The sequence below is a fragment of the Ursus americanus genome, chromosome 19, assembly GCF_024610735.1.
Source record: "Ursus americanus isolate L20-20 chromosome 19, mUrsAme1.1.p, whole genome shotgun sequence".
NCBI classification, from domain to species: Eukaryota; Metazoa; Chordata; class Mammalia; order Carnivora; family Ursidae; genus Ursus; species Ursus americanus.
In genome coordinates this window covers 31,877,419-31,903,100 of record NC_142145.1, presented here as the reverse complement: position 1 = coordinate 31,903,100, position 25,682 = coordinate 31,877,419, and the positions used below count along the sequence as shown (strand labels likewise).

The following is a 25,682-nucleotide window of genomic DNA, read 5'->3' as shown; positions in this document are numbered from 1 at the left end:
AGACAAAATAAGGAAGATATAAGAACATTGATTAAAGGCCTACTTTGTTTCAAACAGGAGGTCAAATAATTTATACCTCATGCATTTAACCACCTGACAATACTGGGAGAACCATTATTATTGCCATTTACCAGATAAAAACAATAAGTTAACCATTTTAACTTGTATGGCTATCACATGGCTATTAAGCAGCAGGTGTCTATTTGAATTCAGATTATCATTTGTTAATTTGTTGACATATTAACAATATGAATGATTTGCATTGTGCTGTTCAATATGGTAACCACTCATGTGGTTATTTAAATTTGAACTAGTTAAAAGCAGTCCCACCGTTGCATTAGCCACCTTTCAAGGGCTCAATCACTGCATGTGCTGAGGGGCTGCTATAGTGGACAGTGGAAATTTAGAACATTTCTATCATTGCAAAAAATTCCATTGGCCAGAGCTGGTTTAGAATGTAAGCTTTTCATGGGTCAGGAATAATCTATTTCTGTTGATTTTTATGAGGCTTATTACTGTACCTGCATCGTGATTCCTCACTCTTCTTTGAGGAAAATATTTTACTAGACAAAAAAATGCCAATCAATCTTCGATTATTTTAACACAGAGGAAAATAAATTCCATGAGGTTCAAGTCTAAATTCTCGATAGACCTCTGCAAAGTGATTGGTGAAATTTATGGGCACAGCTGGTTTGCAGTTGTAAAACTCTATATTTTTTTAATGCAAAATGGCATCTGTGCCTGCTAATTGGATACTTAGGCATACACACAATAAATTGCGTGGGAATTAGAAAGGTGTATTTCTTAAGTCCTGCCCACATCTTGCCATTTTGAGAATCATTGCTGGGATTCATTTTTCCTCCTTGTTATTCTTGTAGAGGAGGTGGAAAAAAGCCTTCTCCTTGTTATAAATATTGCCCGTTGGGAATACATCCTTCCTCCTCCTAATCCAGTTTTAATCCTTTCAAGCTCTGAACTAAGAAACCACTGTCTGTTGTGGTAGCTGCCATTCTAAATAAGTTTGAGCTCTGTGATCATTGCCACCTGTCTGGTGAGAAAGGAAAAATCAAACTCGTAAATGCTCCAGGCAACCCTGTCTTAGGAGTTGGATTCGAATGTTACACTGAGGCCATAGAAAAGCAGTCAAGATAAAGCCTTGCCTAGCCTGTGTTTGAACATGTGAGTTCTTTGCGGGTATTCTCAAGTTCGCAGTGCAGTGGCAACAATAGAATCTAGGCATATTCTGTTACAAGTTTCATGCAAAAGTTTATTAAATTTGCTCTCATAATTATTGTAAGCCCTAGAAAAGATGACTTGAGCTCCGGAGCCTATACTTCTCCCACCTGAGCAGATTGCTTTATCATTCTTCCGTGCACTGGTAATTTCCATTAGAAAGCTTGCTAACCTGGTATTGACAATTACAAGCCATAATCAGAAGGTGAAAAAGGCTCACCCACTCTGATCTGTGGTAAAGCCGATACCAGCTATCTGGGAAGAAAAGAAACACAAGAAAGTAAACACCGAACTGCTGGTGTATCTGCCCTTTTTATGTGAGCACGACAAAGTGTGAAACATGAATGCAGAGAAAGAGAATGATTTTCAGAGATTTAATCCCTTTAGAATAGAAAGCTTTGGTTGCCTTTTAAGGAGGCTTTTCACCTCAAGGTCACAGCTTGAATCTCATCTGGATTTATGTATAGTGTTCGCATTCAATTATTTTTGTGCTCTTTCTGCAGTATTGGCTCCTTGCGTTGCATATATTGTTTATGCCCATTGGGCCTTTTGCACATTTGTCCTGCTCATTCTTGTCTGGTTAATATGCCCTGATCTTTTAAATTGGCTGATTGGGGTATGATGGATGGGTTATCCTCCTTCGTCCCTTCGCCACCTAGATATAATCAAGTTGGAATCAGACTTCCTGGTCCTTGATGCTCAATGCTGGGGGGAGGGGGAAAAGGAGAGGGGTGTGGGCAGTTCTGGTAATAGGGTAGTGCTTGGTGGCACTTGGCCCTTGGAAATAAAGGTTCTGTTCAGCTATTTTCAACCAGTGTAGGAGCTTCAAAATAAAGAAAATCAACTGACTATGGAGCAAATTACTTACTTAGAAAAATCACTACACACACACATACACATATACCCATATATGTATATATATGCCTAAGTATTTATGTGTGTATATACATATATGTATATAAAAACAAATGGCCTACATATACTTATTTTAAGGACAACACAGTAATTTTTGTTAATAAATATTAATTAGGAATTTATGATGTAAAAGACACTACCCAGAACTGTAGGTGAGGAAAAGCACAATACCTTCCCTTAATTAACCTACTGAATAGGAAGAAACATGTGTTTGTGCAAAATAAAAATTAAGGTGTAGAGCAACATGATGACAAATAAGAAATATATAATAAATCCTTCAAACTCACAGTGACAGAGGAATATTGCAGTCTAGGTTGATTAAGGAAGACTTCATACTGGAGGCTGGACACAGAATGTATAGCACAAGAATGAGATAGGCAGAAAAATTAAATTGTAGGGCATTCTAGAAAGTTAGAAGTTGAAAGTGTGCATAGGGCAGGCTGCGGAGAAAGTGAAATGATGGGCATGGAGCATAATCCCTTAGAAGACATATTTGAGAGGTTTGGAGACAAACTGAAGCACTTTCTTCTTTCCTACATGCCTACTCAATTCTTCCCTTCTTTGTCCTCATTTCCTTGCTCTTCCTACTAATAAGAGGCAGCAGACCTAGGGCTGCAGCCCTGTCCTGCAGAATCTACAATCCCTGAGCTCTGAAATGCTGAGATGACCTTTGAAGGCGGCAACATGAGCAGCCCAGCTGAGGATTCCAGCAGGAAAAGAAAACCAAGCTTAACAATGCTCAAATTGTGGTTTGGGGCTTTAACATTTTTCTTTCCTTTTCTTTTAGAGCCATCAATTGCCTTCTACAGACATTGAATTCACTTACAAAGTTAGGACAGAGAAATAAAGTGGAATGCAATGATCAGGAAATTCCATTTGTTTTTTTCTCCCTTTCATCATTTTGTTGAATGTGTGCAGAACTATATGAGGTTATTCATTTGTACGCAAGCAGGAATATAGGATTTGCCATATTGGATCAGCCCATTGGTCCATCAATGTTGTATTCTCATAGCCTCTGGCACCGGATGATACATGAAGCACCAGAGGAGAGCAAACTCCCCCACCTCCCCTCCCCGCCACACACAAGGCAGAGAGTCAATTGTGCAATATATGGGGTGGAAGTCTTAGCTGCTCAGGCTGGGACTATATGAATGGAATATGGATTTAAAGATGTCTACACAGGGCAGACGCTACATCAGTTGAGGACCAATTTAGGCAGTTCTTACTTTTAAAAATTGTGTCCCATGTCTTCCTGCTCACTTTCAATTATAAGAACTATTATTTATCTCACAATAATAAATTGAGATAGTGGAATCAAAGAGCCTCATTCCAGAAAGATGAAGACAACACTCTATGATAACTGACACATGGCTGCTTCCTGTCTGGTGAAAGCATAAATGTGGTCAAAACTAGAATTTAACATAGCACTTCAGAATCTGACCTCTCTTCCTTTGGTAATTATTAAAATGGGTTCACAGTCTGTTCAATTACTTAGCCTATTCACTCATTCACTCATCAGGAAAAGACAATATTGTGTGGAAATCTATCCAAGGTGAAGGGTGCTACAAGGAAGGCCTTCAAGGCTCAGTATAGTTGGGGTTGAGGTACGATGTGTAATCCCAACGCAAGTGAGAGCATGGTCTGTGTCACAGGTGTGGCCAACTGAAATAAGACGTGCATCCAGGAAAGATAGGGACCAATTCTAGATGACGAGAGACAGAACAAGCACCATGCTGATATTTTCTTCCCGAAGGAGAATCTGAACACAGCATAAAATAATCAGACTTTGCTCAGAATACAATATTTGTGCAAAGTAAAAAATATTGTTAGTTTTACCAATAAATTATAGGGTGAGAATTGTGTTCAATTGTAGATAAGTTTCCTGATCTGTATAATTTTGCAAAATTACTTCTAGTTTTATCAGGGATTTTCAACTTGAGGCCCCACCCAGACCTGTTGATAGTGATTATAATAATGTTGGCAGGGCCAGCTATATAATCTCTGGCGCTCAGTATAAAATGAAACTAGAGGGACTCCAGTTCAAAAAGCAGAGCAATAAAGTATCCATTAAAGATATTAAAATATAAAGCTTTCCCCTTTATTCCGTGGTCTCTTGTTCAACCTGTCATGGTGTGTTTTATTTGCTATTTAATGTCATTCTAATTAGTGAAAAATCCAATTTAAATTATTTGCATGACTTTTAGTGTTCATCTTTATATTGCACAATGCCAGTTTAAAGTGCACATATAAAAGTACTTATGTGTGGAATCACCAAAATTGCACGCTTCACAGTCTGAGCTCACATATCCATATATATTTTGCTCTTACCAGAACAGTGGACCTTACACAAAACGAACAACTATATGCATTTTCCTTTTGTTTTCTTCAGGAAACTAGCTCTTTTATTAGAAGGGGCTTGTGGTAGGTAACAGTGCTTGCAGTGCTTGCAGACCCATAGGGTAATCATCACCTCTTTGGTGCAATAGCGCCTTCCAGTTGGACGTTCAGCTGTCGACTTGTCCGCTTGAGGAACGGAGTCTCCTTGTCGTGCCGCTTCTCCTCCACCTGTCTCCCCGCGCCCTCTCGCTTCTCCGTGGCCTCACACGTGGTCTTCTGCTCCTTCATTTGCCTCTCCAAACCTCTCTTTTCTGTTTCTAATTCTGCAATTTTCCTCTCCATGTCTGACTTCTCTGTTCAGGCTGCAGTGCCTTCCTCGAGTCGAACACCACGCTGCTCTCATGTGAGGTCTGGTAGGTGGTGATGGTCAGAGGGATCGGGTCCCGGACCTGCAGCAAAGGCAGAACCCTCTCCGCACAGTGATGGTGACCTCCTGCATCAGCTCGTCAAAACACTGCGGGTAGAGCTCTCCTCGCACCGGGCAGATGGCGGCCTCCCGGGCCTGCTGCTGTTGCAGATTCAGACCCAGCTGCTGCAGGGAGGCACCGCATCCATCCCAGCGCAGGCGGTGCTGGACGCCTGCTGGATCCATGGCTCCGTGTCTGCCTCCCACTCCCTTGGGGGCAGGATGACATTCAAGATTTCTTCTGCCTTCTTTGTAGGATCTGGGACACAGGAAGTTGAAGGGAGCTTGGTCTTTGGTGCCTGTAGGACTGGACCTGAGGGTCCAGGATGCTGGTGACTGACTTTCAGTGGGAACCCGCCTGCTTTGGGGTTCCTTGTCTCCCTTTCTGATACACATATGTTCTACCACTACTCTCCACTTTCAGCTGAATGATAAATAAGAAATAATGGAAAAGGAAAGAACTGTGGGTTGCCCTATTTTTTTCTTTCCTTCTAAGGCATATTTTCAGTGTAAGTGGTTAGCTAATCTACAGAGAAGTAACTTGAGTAGGAGAGGATATAATAGAGATCCTGGAATGTTCGTGATTCTTAGACTGCAATTGTCTTCATTCCTCATTCAGAGCAAGTTCTTGTTCAAATGGAAAGCATGGTCTCTTGGGGGGAAAGCGTGGCCTTAGTCATAGAGGTAACACATTTACCTTGTACTTTTGAGTCTTACTGAACTCAGATTCATTTTGGGTCCATCAGAATTCTGTGCTGCTGGTAACTTGTAAGTTTTAAATGTAAATGGTTGGCAGGTAATGTTGGTAATAATGCATATTTCAAGAATCTACTCTGCTCACATGGATGCCCCATTGCCCCACTGAACTTCACTTACAAAATACAAGTTCAAAGATAAAATTATAAAGAATTCAAGATGGTGACAAGAGCATTAAACCAAATACAGAGCCCCTTTAAGACAGAGCTCTGTGCAACTATACTGGGCCAAGCCCATGAAGCTGGCCTTAATAATGATGCTAATAAAATGTCTAATATTTATTAATGCATGGCTATGTGGTTAAGCTACTTCTTATACATTAGATCTTTAATTTGACATATGAGGCTCTATTTGACATTGAGGAAACTGAGATTTTGATATATTAAGCAATGAGCTTCTAGGTCCTTAATACTCAAGGTATGGTTCTCTGGACCATCATTGGCTGAAGGCTGCTGGTAATGCAAAATCCTGGGCCCTCTTGCAGACCTGCTGAATCAGAATCTGCACTTTTAAGAGTGCCCCAGTGATGCATGTGTACATTAAAGTTTGACAAGCACTGTCTGAGTCATTTGATGACAAACAAAAGGGGCCATACTATGTATCAAGTCCTATCTGACTTCAGACCTTAAACATGAAACCAATACCTTATTGTCTTATATAATCCAAATTTTCTGATGATGGGCCCCAGTCATGTGTATTAAAAGACAAATCGAAATTCCACGTGGATTGTGATCTGCACCATTGGCAATAACCACTGGCCTGGAAACTTCTACCATGCCTTCCAGTTTTACAAACTATAGTAACTTTATAAATCATATTCTTATGGAACACAAAAATAATGTTGAGGAATACAGGGGAAGAGCTATATTTCTGAGGTTAATGTAAAAGACTCTAAGAGCAGATAAGTTTTGAGCTGGGTTATTTAGCTCGGACAAGAGAAGTTGGAAAAGATACTTGCAAAAGACCTTTTCAAAATGTTCAGTGCTATGCTCGATGCGCACTGATCAGTTCGTTCCTAACTCCATAGAGCTCCGTAAACCTCCAAGAGGGACAGACATCCCTCTTCCCCCTAAATAAAATCAATCCATATGTAGGGACAAGAATTTTGCTAGGGGAAGATAATTCACCTCAATTCAATTATACAGTATGCAAATAGATATTGGGTTGTATATCTATTAAGTGCAGAACACTGTTTGGTGCCATAGAGAATAATAGAGATGCAAGACACAGAACCATCATCAGTAAGCCTCGGCTCTAGCAGACGTTTAGTTATTTTACAAATACTCTATAATGCATAAGAGCTTTAGAGATATTAACTCATTTAATCCTCCTAATATTCTTATAAAGAACGTACTCTTTTCACCATCCACATCTTGTAAATAAGGAAACTAAGGCACAAAGAGGTCAAGTACCTGACCCAAATTCACACCTGGTGGGGACTGGATTTGAATGCAATCCATCTAGTTCCAGAATCAATGTTCTTAATTGCTACCCTAGGCCACTTCTAAGCCCTATTCACAAATTATTTTATTATGGAACAAAATAAAACTACAAGAGCATGGTGGGGTGGGAGGAAGGACAGGTTTGATACAAAATTTTAACTAGATTGACAGAAAATCTGCTCTGACAAGAATCTGGGATGAGAGGGACTAAAGAGCAAATGTGTTTGTTTTATAAACAGGTATAAAACTGTAATTTGAAAATAAAACATTTTCTTCTGAAAAAAATAATACAAACTGTGGAGATGACCCTATTTTCCTGGGGGGGGTTAATATTTATGTTTTTATGGTTTACCACCACATAGAATGATTTTTTTCACCAATTTCAATTGATATGCCTTCCTTTTAACTCCTGGTCTTTACTAGAAGCTCTCCTGAGTAGATCAAGTTAGGAAATATTTAGTTCTCTGAAAGTCATTTTAGAAGTTATTCTGTCTAGAATGGCTAAAATTAACAAGTCAGGAAACAACAGATGTTGGCAAGGATGTAAAGAAAGGGGAACCCTCTTACACTGTTGGTGGGAATGTAAGCCGGTGCAGCCACTCTGGAAAACAGTATGGAGGTTCCTCAAAAAGTTGAAAATAGAGCTACCCTCTGACCCAGCAATTGTGCTACTAGGTATTTATCCAAAGGATACAAATATAGTGATTCGAAAGGGCACCTGCACCTCAATGTTTATAGCAGTAATGTCCACCATAGGCAAACTACAGAAAGAGCCAGGATATCCATCAACAGATCAATGGATAAAGAAGATGTGTGTGTGTGTGTGTGTGTGTGTGTGTGTGTGTGTGTGTGTGTGTGTATATATAATTGAATATTACTCAGGCATCAAAAAGAATGAAATCATGCCATTTGCAACCACGTGGATGGAACTAGAGAATATTATTCTAAGCGAAATGAGTCAATCAGAGAAAGACAATCATTATATAATCTCACTCATATGTGCAATTTAAGAAACAAAACAGAGGATCATAGGAGAAGGGAGGGAAAAATAAAACAAGACAGAATCAGAGAGGGAGACAAGCTATAAGATACTTTTTTTTTTTTAAGATACTCTTAAGCATAGGAAACAAACTGAGGGGTGCTGGAGGGGAGGGGAGGAGGGATGGGGTAACTAGGTGATGGGCATTAAGGAAGGCACATGATGGAATGAGCACTGGGTGTTATATGCAACTGATGAATTACTGAACTCTACCTCTGAAACTAATAATACACTATATGTTAATTAATTGAATTTAAATTTAAAAAAGAAAAAAAATTTAAGAAGAAGTTTTTCTGTCTAGTCATGTGAATTACAAATACACAACTTTAAATCAAAACAAAAAGTACATTTTATTGTCAGAACCCCAGGCACTGGGCATGTGACTCTGACATTTGTACTGATTTTCAAGGAATGATCTAGATATGGTAAAGTAGCTGTCAATGTGACTTGTTTCACCCTAAAAGTACATGTAAACTTCACTATTCTGCAGAAGAATAAAATACAGACTAAGTGGATAATGGAATAAAATATTCAAGAATACCATCTTGTTTTATTTTGCCTTTCAGGTAAGTAGAAGGGTTCTTGTTTACCATCTGTTGTGGGTTGAATAGTGTTCATATCTGTCTGAAACCTCAGAATGTGACCTTATTTGGAAATAGGATCTTTGCAGATGTAATTAGTTAAGGCAAGGTCATACTGGATTAAAGTGGGTCCTAAATCCAATATGATTTGTGTTCTCACTAATGTGACAAACATGCATAGAGGAAACACCATGTTCTAATGTGTACTAATGTGACACTTGTGCAAACTTGGCACAGACACATGGAGAAAACAGCAGGTGAAGGCAGAGATTGGACTGACCCATCTATAAACCAAAGAATGCTGACAACCAACAGCAAACCTAAGAGGCTGGAAGAGAGTCATGGAAAAGATTATTCATTTCACCCCCAAGAAGAAACAAACCATGCCGACACCTTGATTTCAAATGTCTAGCCTCCAGAAATGTGAGAGCGTAAACTTCTCTTGTTTTAATTAAGCCATCCAGTTCATGGTGTTTTGTCATGGCAACCCTAGGAAATTAAGAGACCATATCTTAGTTGGTTACCATTGAGCATTGGTAATATTGCTGAATTTGTCTTTGCCTACAGTCCAAGGAAGTATGTTTCATGGAGTCAATGGTTGATTTTATACGACTCAGTCTATTTCATATGGACAAATGTATTGTGCCTACTTATAATAATAAAGAAAAGACAACTAAACAAAAAAAATAAGATTCTAAACTATGGAGCCCAATGTTAAGAAAATATTTATAATTAAATCAAAATTATTCCACTGGGACCATGACCTATTTTATAAAAATGGTATGGAAGGGTATCATTTCTTTGAATGGGTGGACAAATTATAGAGGATTTTATAAAATGCACATTAGACAGTTTGATCATATATAAAATCTGAAAATGTTTGTAACTGCTTCTAGTTTATTATTGTTATTATCTATTTTCCTATCCTGGTTAGCACAGAAATTCTCAAATATAAGTACCTGTTTGCTTTTTCCAGGAAGAGTAGGACAAGGACAAGAGGAGGGCAGGTACCTAGAGAGGTTGTTGTCTACCCCTGAGTTACATAAGAAGTAGTACAAGAGGATGTGTGCATGCTTGCAATATAAAAATAGGACAGAGACAAAGTCTCTGGGGCTGGTGGCCCTGAAAGAAAAAGTGTGTGTGTGTGTGTGTGTGTGTGTGTGTGTGTGTGTGTGTGTGTCCCGGCCTGACAAAGGACCCAAGGTCTTGATATTAAATTTCACTGGGATTCCCTCGTGTCTCGGTCACAGATGGCATGTTGCTTGCCCAGGAGGGACTAATTTTTCTCTCTACCTTGTCTTTATCTTCTGTGCTCTTCTCACTTCCTTTCCTATTCACCATCTATTGCCAAAATAATTTTTTTTCTATTTCTCTTTTCTGTCTAGCTCTGTCTTAACTCCTGGTAAGTTCATAAATCTTGTCTTTGGCAAAAAAATAAAATAAAAAAATTTAAAAAACAGAGTTCCCAGAACAGAGATGGAGCTGATTGCTGAATTTTGAAGGAAAGATATAGATTTTATTTATCTTCAAAGAGTTCACCTTAATGTAGTGTGTGTGTGTGTGTGTGTGTGTGTGTGTGTGTGTAGAGACTAAGTGAGAAAGAAGTGTGGAAAGAGAATGAGGGTGAGAGAGAGAGAGGAGAGAACCCAGGAGCCAGAGAAAGTTAGATGTACAGAATGAGCCATATTACAGATCTACACTGCCCAGGAATCCCCATCTATTGGATATCTTTGTAAGTCTCTTTGTAAAGTTTCTCTCCTTTAAACTAATCTACTGAAACATTTTTATCTTTTTATTCCTATTGAAGAAAGCAAAGAAAAACTTAATCATCAAGTCTCTTTTTTGGCAAAAATAATTGTAAATGCATTCGAAAAGTCCAACTTCTCTAGGAAAATCATGAAACCCCACCATGCAACAGAAAATCTGCCTGTGAAAACAACATTCTTTTCTCCTCTCGTTACACGAAGGCCTGCAGTCAGCTTTCCAGCTGTAATTCTCTCCGACACTGGGGATATTAAGAATGTGAAGGAAATGCTCAAGTCGATTATAAATTATAGTGTGAGACACAGTGAAATATATTTCCTAATAATTGGCATTACATTATTGGACCAAGGGAAAAAAAAAAGAATAAAAGCAAAGAGAACATGAATGTAGGGAATCAAGGATTTCTCATCACTTCTTAGTAGTGGGAGTGGGAACAAAGAAATGGAAAGTAGAGACAGAGACAAGGATAAAGAGAGGAAGGGAGGAAAGAAAGAAGGGAGGGAGGGAAAAGGAAAGAAGGAAGGGAGAGAGGGAGAGAAAAAGAGAGTAGAAAAAAGAAAGAAAGAACCAAGAGAGGAAGGAGAGAATAAACCAATGCTCCTTTGGGGCTTGGTCCTGATGCCACGTCAAACATCTGAATAAAATGAACTAAAGGACAGAGAAATGCAGCTGGACCTGTAGAGATAAGGGTGTGTCTGTCACCCAGGGGAAGCAATTCCAGCTTCCATGGGGTGAGTAATTGCAAATGCTACTTCTCCTTGAAAATAAAGAGAAGAAAATCATATGTGTTTATTCCATATTCACTGTCTTTATATGTGCTTGTTTCATATACAATTATTCTAATGTAAATTCATAAGTATCAGTACTGTACAGGCTGAGAGAGATCTAGGTTCTGTACTCAATTAGCCTATTATATTGTTACCCAACTTCTCTCAAGCAGGTATGCCTCACTGCCTACCTCACATGATTTGGGGGATTATCTAACAAGATAATAGATGGGAAGGCTTTTTTTTTTTTTTTTAATGTAAAACACAATTCCTCTTGGGATTTCAACACATCTTGAGAGATAGCTGCTTGGGAGGATATTCCTCTTTTAACAAAAGAGAAAAGGCATTACTTTTTTATGGAGGCATTGTGAAGTGAAGTGTTAAAGCAGGAACATAAAAAATTTAAGGCCTGAAAACACACTACAAAGGAGAAAAAGGGTGTTTTTGTGAGCCGAGGTTGGGAATTATTTATCTAGATTGTTTGTCTACATAGTCAAACCTGACCAAACAAGGACTTTGCTTATTGCAGTTTACCTTGATGTTCCCAGAAGCTGAAATGCAGACTAAACAGGGAGGACCCCTAATCGTGTAAATTGGTCCAATGGGAACAAATATTCACTTAGTTGACTCCTAAGGTTGAAGGGAATGGGGAGAGAAAAAACAAAGGAATCCAGATAAGAGTCAAGAAGGAAAGATTGAAGGAGAAAAAGGAATTCCAGATATAAGGAAAAGGAGGAGGACAAGAGGAAATGAGTAGAGACGCCAAAGGGGAGAGGGAAGATGAGGTTATGCCAGAAAAGAACCGAGAATAAAGACAGAGAAAAATGATATTGATTTGGCAAACCTATGTAAACATAGTTAAGCATCAACCTTGACTTATCTTCAAATTTGCCTCCAGCAGAGACTACTATTCACTGTGAGATCCCTCTTAAATTTTCCAACAGTCCATAATATCATTGAAAAGTCAGCATAGGTCCTCAGCCTGGAGGAACACAGGTATGAATAGAGATCCATCTCTGTGTGTTGTCGAAAGTGTTCCTTTATAGTCACAGCTGTGTATAACTCGAAAGGATTATGAATTAGAGTAATGTTGAATGCTTATTCCAGCCTGAATTTCAACCTGATCCTTTGTCCTAATATCTTCTATTTCTGGACCAATAGACATATGGCTATTCAAATGGTAGATTTCCCAACATGCATATGAAGCAGTCAAGTGTTATAAATAATTAAGAATTCAGTTCAGAAACATAGTCATGCATTTATGAATTTTACTGAATTTTCTCTACTTTTCTCATTTCTCTTTTCTTTTTTTTTTTTTTTTATTTATTCGACAGAGATAGAGACAGCCAGTGAGACAGGGAACACAAGCAGGAGGAGTGGGAGAGGAAGAAGCAGGCTCATAGCAGAGGAGCCTGATGTGGGGCTCGATCCCACAACGCCGGGATCACGCCCTGAGCCGAAGGCAGACGCTTAACCGCTGTGCCACCCAGGCGCCCCCTCATTTCTCTTTTCCATCTGCAAACATACACATACTAATACCTACTTATTTTCTCTTTAATCCAAAGACCAACTAACAAAAAATAACAAAATATCCTATTGGAGACCCCAGTGGAGTCAGACCGTGTGAGCAGCACAGCAAAACTGCACCCAACAGTGATGCCCAGGCTTGACATTCTGATTGACTGAAGGCATAGTTTAAGGAACATTTTGGCACCCACCCTCCACCCCTGCCTCGTCCTTGCTTGAGGAACTCTAATTTAGTTTGGATATCAAGTGGCCATAAACTTTAGGGGTTCTGGGCCCATAGTCACCCCAGGGATGAATCCTGCACAGTGGTGATCCTGACCAAGGAGATATGAGAAGAAACATGCCACAGCCTTCTGTGAAAGTTTTAAATGAGAGATACAGAAAGGGTCGTGCCCTTTCTTCATCTTCTAGCCTTTGGATGGAGTCACCTAAGGCTATGATTTCTGGAGTTGTAGCAGTCATCTTGTAACCAAGAGGGACAAGGCTACATATGAAAGCTGACATCTGGTTATTAGCCCTGGAACCTCCAACTTCCACACTTCCAGAATTTTAGGCATGTAAAGTAATAAAAAACCTTTATGTTTCCATTCTTATACTAGTTGTATTTTTGTTATCACATTTAAGAACACTCTGATACAAACACCTGCCACAGAATATAACACACACACAAACACAATTTTAATTGCTGCTTTAGGTAAACTTATTGGTAGCTAGAAGAAAACATGGAGTCAAAGGCAGAATGAAGATGGGATACTCTTGAACAGATGTATAGATGGAAAAAATTCAGGAGCATGGAAGAGAAGTAAATTTTTGATTGATTGATGCCTTAGAGAAAATTTAAGTACAGGTGAGGAAGTGGCATTGAAGAAGCAGAGAGATATTTTATCTTCTGAACTGAAAGAAAGCAGGTAAGAATTGCTACTGAGCTCTATTCACAACGGTGGAGGAAGGAAGTTGATGGGTTTTATCAATAATCACTTGAGTTTTCTTATTAGTGTATAAAGTTTTTTGAAGACAGGATTTGAGGTCAGGCTTGGTGGTTAGTATACCTGACAGGCCAGTGATTTTTCGGAAATTGTTGAGAGAAATGACAGAAGCTGATGAGAAGGATTGGTAGAGTAGAGCCAAAATTCTTGTTACAGAACATTTCTTATTGGTGGCACCCAAAGTTACAGGAGTGTTATTTCTCAAAGACCATTCCCTAGCTTGAGCAGAGGGATTGGAAAGATGAACTCTGATTGGGTTAGTTTGGAGGATTTCCTGGGAAGAGTTGCTGAAAATTTGTGACTAGAACATGTTGCCTTAAGTACTGGCGTCTTTTTATTCCGAAGGGAAGGTACATTCACCCATCAAGGCTTTTCAGTCCGACTTGTGTAAGTCTTAAAGGTCTTGAGCTAAAGATTGATGAAGACTGGAAGAAACCTTTATTAGTCGCCAAGTTCATTTCTGTGTTTATAAAGATTGTTAAGAACTCTCTCATAGATAAACCTTTGCACTCTCTTCCCTAAATGAAAAACTTCCATATTGGCAAGAGAACAATATTTTAAGAAAGGAAAATATCATGCAAAATGCTATTATCCAAAACAAATGAAAGTCAAACTACTTTGAATAAAGGCAGAGGCCATGTGTCCCACCCCACCTGATTACCAGTTATATTTCTCTTCTTTACCTCTGTATTAGTCCCCAGGCATCTCCTTTGAATACTAGTGCTCCTGCGAACACAGTTTCAAGGAAAACCAAAGAACAAACTTAAATTCTTTGGTTTGGCCTTAAATTGACAATTTGAGATATTTTAAAACAAGATCAGCCATATAAATAGAATGGGTCACTGCTTATCTGCTATAAATCAGGCACTTCCATGAGTTCCACATACTACTGCATCATTTAATATCATTGATAACCTAGGAATGGCAGATGCCAAGGGTAGCCACTATTCACCATTATACTGACCTTGGATTATGCCTGTACATTCTTCCTCATTCTTTAAAAGAAAATGTCCTTTAAAATGAGTAAAAAATGGGGATTTTACTAAATATTTCAAATGAAAATATGAAGGAAGTTAAACTGTCCATGGCATAAAACTTATCAGAATGGAGGAATCTTCTGTTAAGAGTGATCTGTATTTTGTCAAAATAGATTTTTCAGATATTAGGTCAATTTAAAAATGCAGAGATATTGCATTGGATCTACTTTATTTGCAACAACCAGTTCCATTGCCAGCTGAGAGCAAGGTATCAAGAAATGAAGATTCCAGGGGGCACCTGGGTAGCACAGTGGTTAAGCATCTGCCTTCGGCTCAGGGCGTGATCCCGGCATTATGGGATCGAGCCCCACATCAGGCTCCTCTGCTAAGAGCCTGCTTCTTCCTCTCCTACTTCCCCTGCTTGTGTTCCCTCTCTTGCTGGCTGTCTCTATCTCTGTCAAATAAATAAATATAATCTTAAAAAAAAAAAAAAGAAATGAAGATTCCAGGTAGGTATGCCCTGGTTTAAATATTCTGATTGTCAGTGTCAGACTATAGGTTCCAGTTTGAGGTTTGCAAAACATGACCACAAAAATAATGAACATATTTTAGATCCAAAGACCTAAAGGAGAGGCTAAGATAGAGAATGTGGGAATTTAACATCTCCCTCTCCCATAAAAACACAACAAATACATTGCCTACTTTCTACTGTTTCTCAGGCTCTCCTTTACAAACTGCTGACTTAAACACCTACCTATATATTCTCATAACTCAAAGCCACTGGGGGTCACTACTCCATGTTTTATTTCATCATCTATGACTATTATTCACTACAGTTTATCTCCATTTCTCTCCATTTCTTTGTCTTTTGCTAAAACTCCTGTTTTTTCAAGGTTCAAGAATTATGCAAATGCAGAACTGTTGTTTGATATGCTCAAGTGCATTCAGCAAAGCCTTCTACCACTTCTGTTAATGTTAAGTATTCTGCAGAAAGAGAACACTCATGCCCAAAGAGACACACAGTATTTTCTGGAAGTTCTGGTGCCACCAGTTAACCCAACATCATACAACTAGACTTCAACACTTTACTGTCCTTCCCAACTTTACTGGAACCTCTGAAACATGACCCAATCTACGTTTCAATTCCAAGGCTCGACATCAAGAAGACTGACTTGAATACGAACAACCAACTAGCATCATCCTACCTTCACTTGTCCTAAATCTCCCCAGGAATTTGACCTGTCCTCCATGTAAGTTTCTCACACCTATGTGTACCCAGAGTATTGTCCCAACCTGGAATACTACACATTAGAAAATAAAAATGCCAACGACCCCTCCTCTGACCCACTCTTCAGAGAAGGACTATAATTCTGAGGCTGCTTCCTGAAAGATTTAAAGAAGGAGAGAAGGGGTTCCTATCCAATACTCTATAACAGAGCAAATACCACAGAAAGTCATTCTTTCCCTGAGGATGAAAGGAAAGGTCATCTCTTGCAGATTCTGCCAATCATCTCTTGATAAGGGGAGTAGTAATGACTTGTCATTAAAGATAGATGGTTAACAATAGCCACGCCTTCTTCTGCTGGTTGTGAGACTTCAGTGGCACAGACTTCTATGTGATCTGTCTCAGAGATAGCAGCATCCAGAAAATGGCAGAAGATATGGATTGCGATGATGAGGCTCAACTGAACAATAGCTTTTCTAGCCAATGAAATCCATAGAGATTCCAAGATGGAAGGAATTTTAATTGAAGTACCCCTTGTGGTTCTGAAAACCAAAGTTGTCTTTTTCTGCTAGTAATTTGGAAGAAACATCCGTCAAGCGATATTCCTTTGTGTCCCAAAGTTCCATAAAAGGGGATCGAAATCACTTGTTATTGTGTCCTGGCTTTCGGTTCTTCTACAGTTCTGTATTGGTGTCAGTTCCCCACTTCTGTTTAATCTTGGGCTCTGGAATTGATCCAGTCTTCAGGGTGAGGGAATTTAAGAAGCCTAGTCACTAGCTTAGAAGCTCAGCAGCTCAAAGCCAAGTGCATCTTATTCATGATCCTTCTACCCATAAAAACTAAATTCTTGCCATCTAATTATAACTAAATTGTTATATTATACCCTAGCTCCACTAGCATAAACCTTTGCCTAATTCTTTACAGAGCCATCCTGTTTGTGAACCTCAGTCTTCCCAATGGGGTCCAAGTTATTTGCAACTAAAAATATGTTCCTATTTGCAAATGCTAGTCTGCTTAGGCAAACCTCTATTGTTCATTTCCTGTAGTCATTCACTGATTCATTAAAAAAATATCGACTGAGCTTCCACTATTTGCCAAATGCTCTGTTGGGGCTAGGAAGAAGTTAAGATCAGGGCAGAAACTGGCCAGATCTCACAGAACCTTCACCTATCCACTGACCATTCCTTGATCTCCAACCCCAAGATAGGTCAGCTAACATGCCTCTGATAACAAACTTTCCCTGGAGTCTCTGACTCAATTTCCTACAACACTGTCCTAAACCTAATGGATCATAAAATGAACTTAACAGCACCAACCCTGTTGCTGATCTCCCTCCATCCTCACTGATTTTGTCAGCCCACAAAATCCTTTCCTCCACTGCCTCTCGCCCATACAGAATTGTTTTCTTTTTGCTTTAACTTAATAAAGCCACAGTCCAACCTCTGCCTTATTCAAAACAAGCCATTTGTGAGGACACTGATGCTAAATCGTTTGCCATCATTTTCCTTACAGATTTTGGCATTTAATAGAGAGGGCAAAAATTAAAAACAAAAAACAAAAAAAACACCCAAAAACCCAACAACAACAACTTTGTTACTAGGCAGTAAAACTCCCCACAACTGAATATTCACATTGTTCATGGATCAGCAAACACCCCAGTTTGTCTGTAATTGAAAAAAAAAAAAAAAACCATTTGGCACATTTCTATTAAAAAACCTTCCCCTTCATGAATGTTTAAACAAATTAACTCGAACAAGAGGCAGTGATATGCATATCAAAAACAATTCTTAAACCTGAAGTCAACTAAAGCATGGGGAAATCAGTGCGCTGGCAGGTATTCTTTCTGAATTTCACACTAACAATTTCCTTAACACCCTTTCCTCTTTCAGGCAAGGACTTTTGCTTTTATCTTGGAAGCTTTTAAGGTTCTGGTCATTGCTAAAGCATTCTTAGTCTACTAAAAACCAAAGGTGACTTTGCATGACCACAGTCAAATCAAGCTGGTACATTCTGTTCCACTAATTAGGCTCTCTCGCTGGTAATTAATGGTGTTCCATAGATGTCTACTAGCGGACTCATCTGTGTGTACCCAGTGAGATCAGTTCTACTTACATAGCTAGAGTGTTACTCATCCTAACATGCAGACAGAAAGACTCTAGTGTTAGTTCTGTATCCAACTAAGTCTGTGGCATTGGGCAAGTTGCCTTAGTCTCCTCATCTGTAAAACGGAGCAAGATAGCATCTAAATTCAATGATTCTAAGAAGCAGTCACGTGCTTTGTTTTTAACCCCACTAACTTAGCATTGTGTGCATAGTCGAAAAGACTCAGAGATTACACATCAAAGTAAGATACATGTGCAGAGCATAGGATTTCCTCAGAAACTCTGCTCATAGAAGAAATCTATACAGTCTCAGTTCCAGGACATGCACGTCCTCTGGGATCATATTGAGAGTCTTTCCATTCTTATTTAAAACAAAACAAAACAAAACAAAAAAAACAAGAAAGGTTTGGATAGACTTTTATTCATCCCCTGAGATTTGAATGCTGGAGAAAGCATCTCACCACATTGCAGCCTGGGTCTCATTAGTCTAGGACCTCCATACTCAAAAGGGTCTTTTTCTCCAGGAAATGTATGCTGAGGTCACTGCCCTTTCATGGGGCTTATCAAATTCAGTTTAGATAAAGAAAAAGGAAAGGAAAAAAAGAAGAAGAAAAGAAGGATGGAAGGGAGAGAAAGGTAAGGAAAGAAAGGGGGAGAGAGAGAGAGACAGAGACCAAGAGGGAGAGACAGAGAGAGAAGGGAAAGAACAAGGTAAGGAAAGGAAGATGAGGAAAATGGTAGAAAGAAAGATGGAAAAGAAGAAGGGGGAAAAAAAAATTCCTGCTCTCTGGGACTTTGGGGAAAGTGGATGAGTTAACAGTATACAACCACAATTACAGCCATAGTTATCCTTGCCCTATGAATAGAAGAAAACAACTTTTGACACCCTCTAACTTTCTCTATTTCTCCTCCTTTCCCTGATTTCCTATTAGTTATGCTTTTGTCTTATTATTAATTAAAGTTATTTCCTCTAATACCTCTTGAGTACCTTCTTACTAGGTAGGGGAGAGAATCTTCACTCATTTTGATCCTCCAAGTAATCCTTGAGGGTGGACAGATGAGAATATGGAAGTAGTTGGTAACTGGCAGAGTCAGGACTCCTATCCGCTCCGTCCACACACATATCACCTTCCCTATCCCACCACCTTCCCATCTTTGAATGCTTGCTGTTTCCTGTAAAATGTAAGCATGAGTCCAGTCATCGGGTATGTTTGGCAAAAAAGAGTGGTATTCAGGTGAAAGGAGAAACCAATCAACCCTATGTTGGCATAGAGCCAGAGGCCAAAAAGGAGAGCCATGTTACAAAGTTGGAGCAGAGGCAAAAGAATGGAGAACAGATTTGACACAAACATTTTAAACCTACGGGAAATAATCTAAAGGGCTTTCTCTATAAATTTATCACAAACTCCATGCCTTTAAAATTAGCTGACTACAGAAACCTTTGTATTAATGCAGACATTTTTGGATGAAGTTGCCCTGTCTCTAGAAAATTCCATTTCTGCTTTGAAATCTCCACACCTCTCTCCCTCCCTCCATGCGTCGCTCCCACCCTCCCTCCCTCTCTCCTTTCTTCCCTCCCTTCCTTTTCCCCCATTGTACAAAATACACAATTTCAGAGAGAACAATTACACCAATTACTCTTATTTCATTAAATCATGAAAATGAAGAGCAAATTCTCATACTGTTACCTTTAAAAAGTTATAAAAATTGATTGCTTGTTTTTCTCTTCATTTCTGTTTGATTATCCCCCTCCCAGAGATAAGTATTATAAATAAATATAGATTTAATCTCCGTAATTCACCACCAAGGGGAAATGTGTAGTTCGGATGAATGGAAGAAAAGATAGACATAAAAAAAGACCCCTCTGCCGATCAAACCTTTCATTTCCAAGCAGAAATAATTACAGTGATGGTCAGTGGGGAGATTTGAGCAATTTACAGAGGTATAACAGCGGTTCCTATCAACACGGTTTTATATTCAGGGCAAGGCATAGAACTCTAGGTCCTGAAGCATTGCCTATAATCTTTATTTCATTTTTAGATGTTATGCTGTAATAAAATGTAAAAAGGGAATACATAAAAAGTTATAGAGGTGGGAAAAAACATGGTTTGAAGTTGTATGGCATTTCTTGACAGGGCATGTTCCTAAGGATATGCAGAGAATAACAAATGCCATTTGAAATAAGTACACTAGAGATCTGAAACTAGATTGAAAACCCAAGTCAATTTTCCTGAGTGTCATTTGATTAGCTTTCTTATATAGAATGGAGGTTTAAACAATGCTGGGATTCTGAGTGCAGAGGTGCTGGGGAACACAGTGAGAAATGGGTTCCTCCCACCAATTTCATTCCGATGGCTTTACAACATTATCTTTTCACATTCTTCCTGTGTTTTTGCAATAATCCACAAATGAAGCAATGTCAGAGAAAATGTGATTGATTGTGGTGAAGCACGCACGCACACTCACATGCAGCAAGTTATTTTTCTATTCCCTTTCCAATTTGTCCCGGAGTTGCTCCAGGCAAATACCTGTAGCCAATTGCCTGTTTGGGGTAGGAAGATAGAAACAAAGTTCTCAAGCTTGAGGGGGAATTTTTGCACAGGTTACAAACAACTCAATTGTGCCTACTGGCTGTTTTCATACAGAGAGAAATTTCTCATGTTTTTGCCATGATGTTTATTCCGGTTCCCTGAGACAGATTAGAAAGTCAACCTAAATAGTACCTAACAATTATGTTTAGGAGAGAATTCTTCTATCATTCCCCAACCCTTTCTGTTTCTTTTGTTCTGTCTACACTGAACAGAGCAGAAATTTTGTGCATGGTACTGACCATACTAGCCTTTAATCCAAGTACAAACGTCGGATTTCATCATTTAGTAGATCCAACCTTCTATAATATATACCCTAAAAGTATTATTCCCATTACTCTGTTTTCTTCCCCAAGAAAAAAAAAATTCTACCTCTACTTGCATGTAATCTTTTGCTCCCTAAAGTTATTTGTGTATCCTTGCCTTGTAGCAATTACACTCCTCTCCTGCCTTCAAAACCTCTTGTACCTTTTGTAAATTTCATCAGCATTTGATTAATTTTTGCCTGTCCCTAGGAATCCTGTTCTGATGGGACTGCTCTTTGTTTCCTAATCTTGCAGAATGCACAAGCTGATGGTGTGTGTCCAAATCTCAATACTTGAGTTCTGACAGTCTAGGGATATAAAATGTGGACCAACTTTAACTGTTTAATGACCAACGGGCTATTCGCTATCTCAGTCTTCTGCAAGGCGTTTCAACTGCCAGCCTTTGTGGGAACAAGATTTTTTAGTGGGACAAGATAGTTTCTGAAACATCTGGTTTTAGTCCAATGAATGGCTGGACTCTCCTTTTTGTTCTAGTGTCACTGCCTCCCTATGAAGCATCTAATAAAGCCTGAGAATACCGTGCATGTATTTAGAATACCCAAGTTCTTCTTAGACTATGGCAAATCTTAGGCACTCCTTACCCTTCCTTCACTCTTTTGCCCTAAGTTTGGCAGATGTCATTGAATTCTGATTAATAACAGTAGTCTTGACCAAAATGCTATCGCCTCACCTAACACTGAACAAACATTTCAAAGGGATGAGGGATGGCTACTTTAGCCCGATGTGTAGAGGGGACACTGATGATATAATATGAACATAGATGGGTCTCTTAGAAAATGAATGAGTTAGGAACTCAAATGCAGCCTTTGTGGGGAGTGTGGATTTCTGGGCCTACAGTGGCAAATTGAAGTGTATCTGGGTTATTTTGGAGAAGAACCTCCACAACAAAATAATTTGATGAATTTGGCTACTTCTACTGAGTATATTCCAAAATAATCTTTCAGTTTTCCATTTTATTTTGATTACATATAAAACCAAAATGTAATGAGAGGGCATTTATCCAGCTATCCAACACAGCTGCCATGAACATTCTTTATAATTAGCACAACCTGCCTTATTCATGAGGACCATGCCATGATTCCCAATCAAACCCTAAAGATACTGAAATCGAGTGTCCATACTGCTTGTTTAGGGATGCTAAATCCACTGACATTTCTTTTAAACACAACGTTTGCATTTCCGTGTTTTCTTTCTTGTGATGCCTGAATTTCATTTCACTGATGCAATTCCTAGATTAATCCCTCTATTACTATCACCAGATTATACTTTATGAAAACCGGGGGAAAATAAACACTTGCATAAACACACATACACAGAGTTCTCTAACATCCACTGATAGCATTTCAGACAGGGAGGATTTTTTATTGGAAATCAGTGTCAGGCTGCTCTTCCTAAGCTACCCTTCAGCCGACACCTCTCAGTCTATTGTCCAATATAGATTGTAAGACCCTGGGGAAGTGAATGTTGCTGAGTTCAAGAGATTTCTGGAGTTTGGTTAAGCTATTGATAAACTCTTCATGGATTATCTCTAGCTCATAGACAACTCCTTTTGCTTTTGTTGTTTTGTTTATAACAAAATGATGCCACCTCCCTCGCTCTCACCCTAGCAAGTGGGAAGGATAAGAATGGTTAAGGATTTCTTCACTAATCATTCTGCCTTTTGGCAGCAATTCTGAACTGTTCTTCTGGAGTTCAGATCCATTGGGCTGGCTGCTGACCCCTTGCTTTAGCGTGAGCAGTGAGACCGGAATCAGACATGGTGCTAGATGGCAGCTTGGAAGGGGAAACGACACGTCTAATAACGAACAGAAATGGCTAGTAATTAGCTGAAATGACAATAATTAACAGAAATGACAAGTCTAATAAATTTTTACTTAAGTGTTGTCACATGGCACTTTGGGTTTTTAGTTCTCCATTTTAAATATTAATCTCAATGGAGTTTACTATAGATGAAAAGTTACATCAAGTATGGAGATGGAAGTAATTCTATACACACACTCCATCAACTTCTGTTTTATCAATGTCACTTATGCTATGATCAGTAGCGAATGGATTAAGACCTCATATTGTTCCTTAAATATATATTCTTTTTGTGTGTACCTCATTTATGCAGCTCAAAAACATTCAGCCACAGGGATCAGAGGAAAAGTGGTTGTTTTTAATTTTCTTTGATATCTTCAAAGATAAGAAGGTCTCACCCCTCCCCTCTTCCCTCCTCTTCCGCAACAGACAAAGAAGGTTAAATCTTATTAGCATGTCCTATATAGCTAGTTGTAACCTAAGTGACCTGTCATGGCACTAAATGCCTACTAGAACTTTCTCTGTACTTGCAAGATGGAAATTTTATGCATCAATGCTTTTATGCATGCATCTGATTTGGGAAGTTCACTGCTTTATGGATATGAACATTGTGATCATGTAAATTGATCTACATAATGGGATTTTGTGTGTGTGCGTGCATATATCTATATGGATATGGATGTATGCAAGTGTATTCTAAAAGGAAATATAATACATGAAATGTTAACTTTAATGATATGAAATGCATTAAATTCAAACTACCTTGCATGTGTATGCAGATGCATTATGTCTCTATCATTGTGCTCTGCAGGGATTTAAAGCAGAAAAAAAAATTCATCATATACTCCATGCTAAATGAGAGTGCAACATGGCACTATTCTAGGCAATAAATAAGATCCAAGGAAACCAAGACTTACGAAGCTTTTAAGGACAGCCCTTAGCAAAACTGCCATAAAAATGAAATTTTTTTCCGGGGCATACGGCTCATCCTTTCAGGTATCCTGACTAAGCTCCTTTTGTCTCTAAGCTATCATCTACTAGAAACTAAGAGTTCTAAATTGCAGAGTTCTGATAACCAAAAAGTGCATTAAGTTCCCACCTTTCTTCTCACCAAAATTCATTCACCATTGAGTCTCGTTACTTCAAGGTCTAATAGATTTAGTCAGATAAACTAAATGAGCTAAAGCATTAATTCCTTAAAGACATACTCTGCTCAGACAACATAATGCCTTAACCCAGGTCCTAGTACAAATTATCTTTAATGAAGCTTGTTTTGGTAAATCTAATCCTTGAAATTAATTTCAGGCCGATGATACTCTAAGAGAGTTGTATTCTCTCTATTTATCATCCTCAAAACTGTGTCTAGTGTACTTCTAAATGGCCTAAAGCAATCTGGTCATTCATTTTTCAAAACTGGATTCAAATAGCTCACCTTTCTATTTGTCATCATCAACACTGAGTAGATACTCAATTCATATTTTAAAATGATGCCAATGCAGTCAATATTGACAATTTTCAAATACAGCACTACAGATATGTCTGAACTACAGACTTACTTACCACATAAAGAAAAAAATTATACAACATACAGGGCAAAGTAAAAACTTAAGTCAGAAATAAGCAGGCTTATTACAGACCTTCTAATTATCCAGATGGCAGCAGAATTATAAAATCAGTAACTCTGTGGATTCAGTCTCAGAAAGCTAGTTGTCATTTGATCAAGAATAATTTTATGTATCCAATCAATTTGTTCATTTGGCAAATATTTATTTCGTATCTATTAATTATGGAGAAGACAAGGACAAGTAATAATTGGTCTTTTTCCTCGATTTTCTTTTCTAAGTTATGTAGAGTATCAGCAATAAAAAAAAGAATAGATGCTAAATCCAATGGCATAATTGTCTTTCATTTGTGATGTTGACCCGATAATTATATAGATAATATTTGAAGCTCAAACTATATTTAGGGCAGTGCAGGCATATTGAGTGGAAAATGTTCTCCCCCCACCACCATATGTGTTACCTAGAACCTCAGAATGTGGCTGACCCTAGATCCAGTGACTGCTGTCATGATAAAAGGACCATATAAGGCAAACATAAAGGAAGACCACGTGAAGGTGTAGCCAGACATTGCAGTGATATGGCTACGTGCTAGGCAACACCAAGGACTGTCAAGAGACAAAAGAAGTTAGGGAGAGGCAAGGAGGGATTCTTCCCTAGAGGCTTCAAAGGGAGCATGGCCCTGCTGATGCATTAATTTTAGAGTTCTAGACTCCAGACCTGTGAGGGAATCAATTTCTGTTGTCTAAAGCCACCCACTTTGTGATAATTAATGCTGGCAGCCCTAGGAAATTAATACAGTTGATATGTTTGTTTTTGATAAATGAAGATTATATTCTCTTGCCCATCAAATACTTGGTCCAGAAATTAGGATAGGCAAGGTTTTAGTTTAAGCCTAACTTTTGATCAACTTAGAAAATATATTTATCAAGAAATATATATATGTAATAAATTTGTTACAAATACAAATATCTTTTTTCTGTTTATAGTTGTTCAGATGGTGATTATATCTATTAGTCTAGTCAGCAGATGTTAGGTCACACTGCAGTAACAAAAATCTCAGTGTTTTGAAAAAAAAAATGTTATTCCCTGCTCACGATACGTATCCATTGTGTGAGAACAGGATACTCTTCTGTGCTTTATCCTCACTCTGGAGCCCTCTCTAAAAGGGGAAATAAAAGATCTGGAGGGTCTAGAATTTGCACTCAAATATCTTACTTCCACTAACAACCTGTTGGAAAGAACTGGACACATTACTCTACTCAACTAACAAGAGGTCAGGAGGAGCAATC

General features: G+C 38.6%; 1 long non-coding RNA gene and 1 pseudogene across 1 annotated transcript in view; both read right to left on the bottom strand.

Moving 5' to 3' along the window:
• LOC148108486 (uncharacterized) overlaps positions 1–25,682 on the bottom strand; it is a 181,878-nt gene that overhangs the window by 62,952 nt on the left and 93,244 nt on the right. The window lies entirely within an intron of this gene.
• Positions 4,615–25,682, bottom strand: part of LOC123787549 (axonemal dynein light intermediate polypeptide 1 pseudogene) — a 30,249-nt pseudogene continuing 9,181 nt past the window's right edge.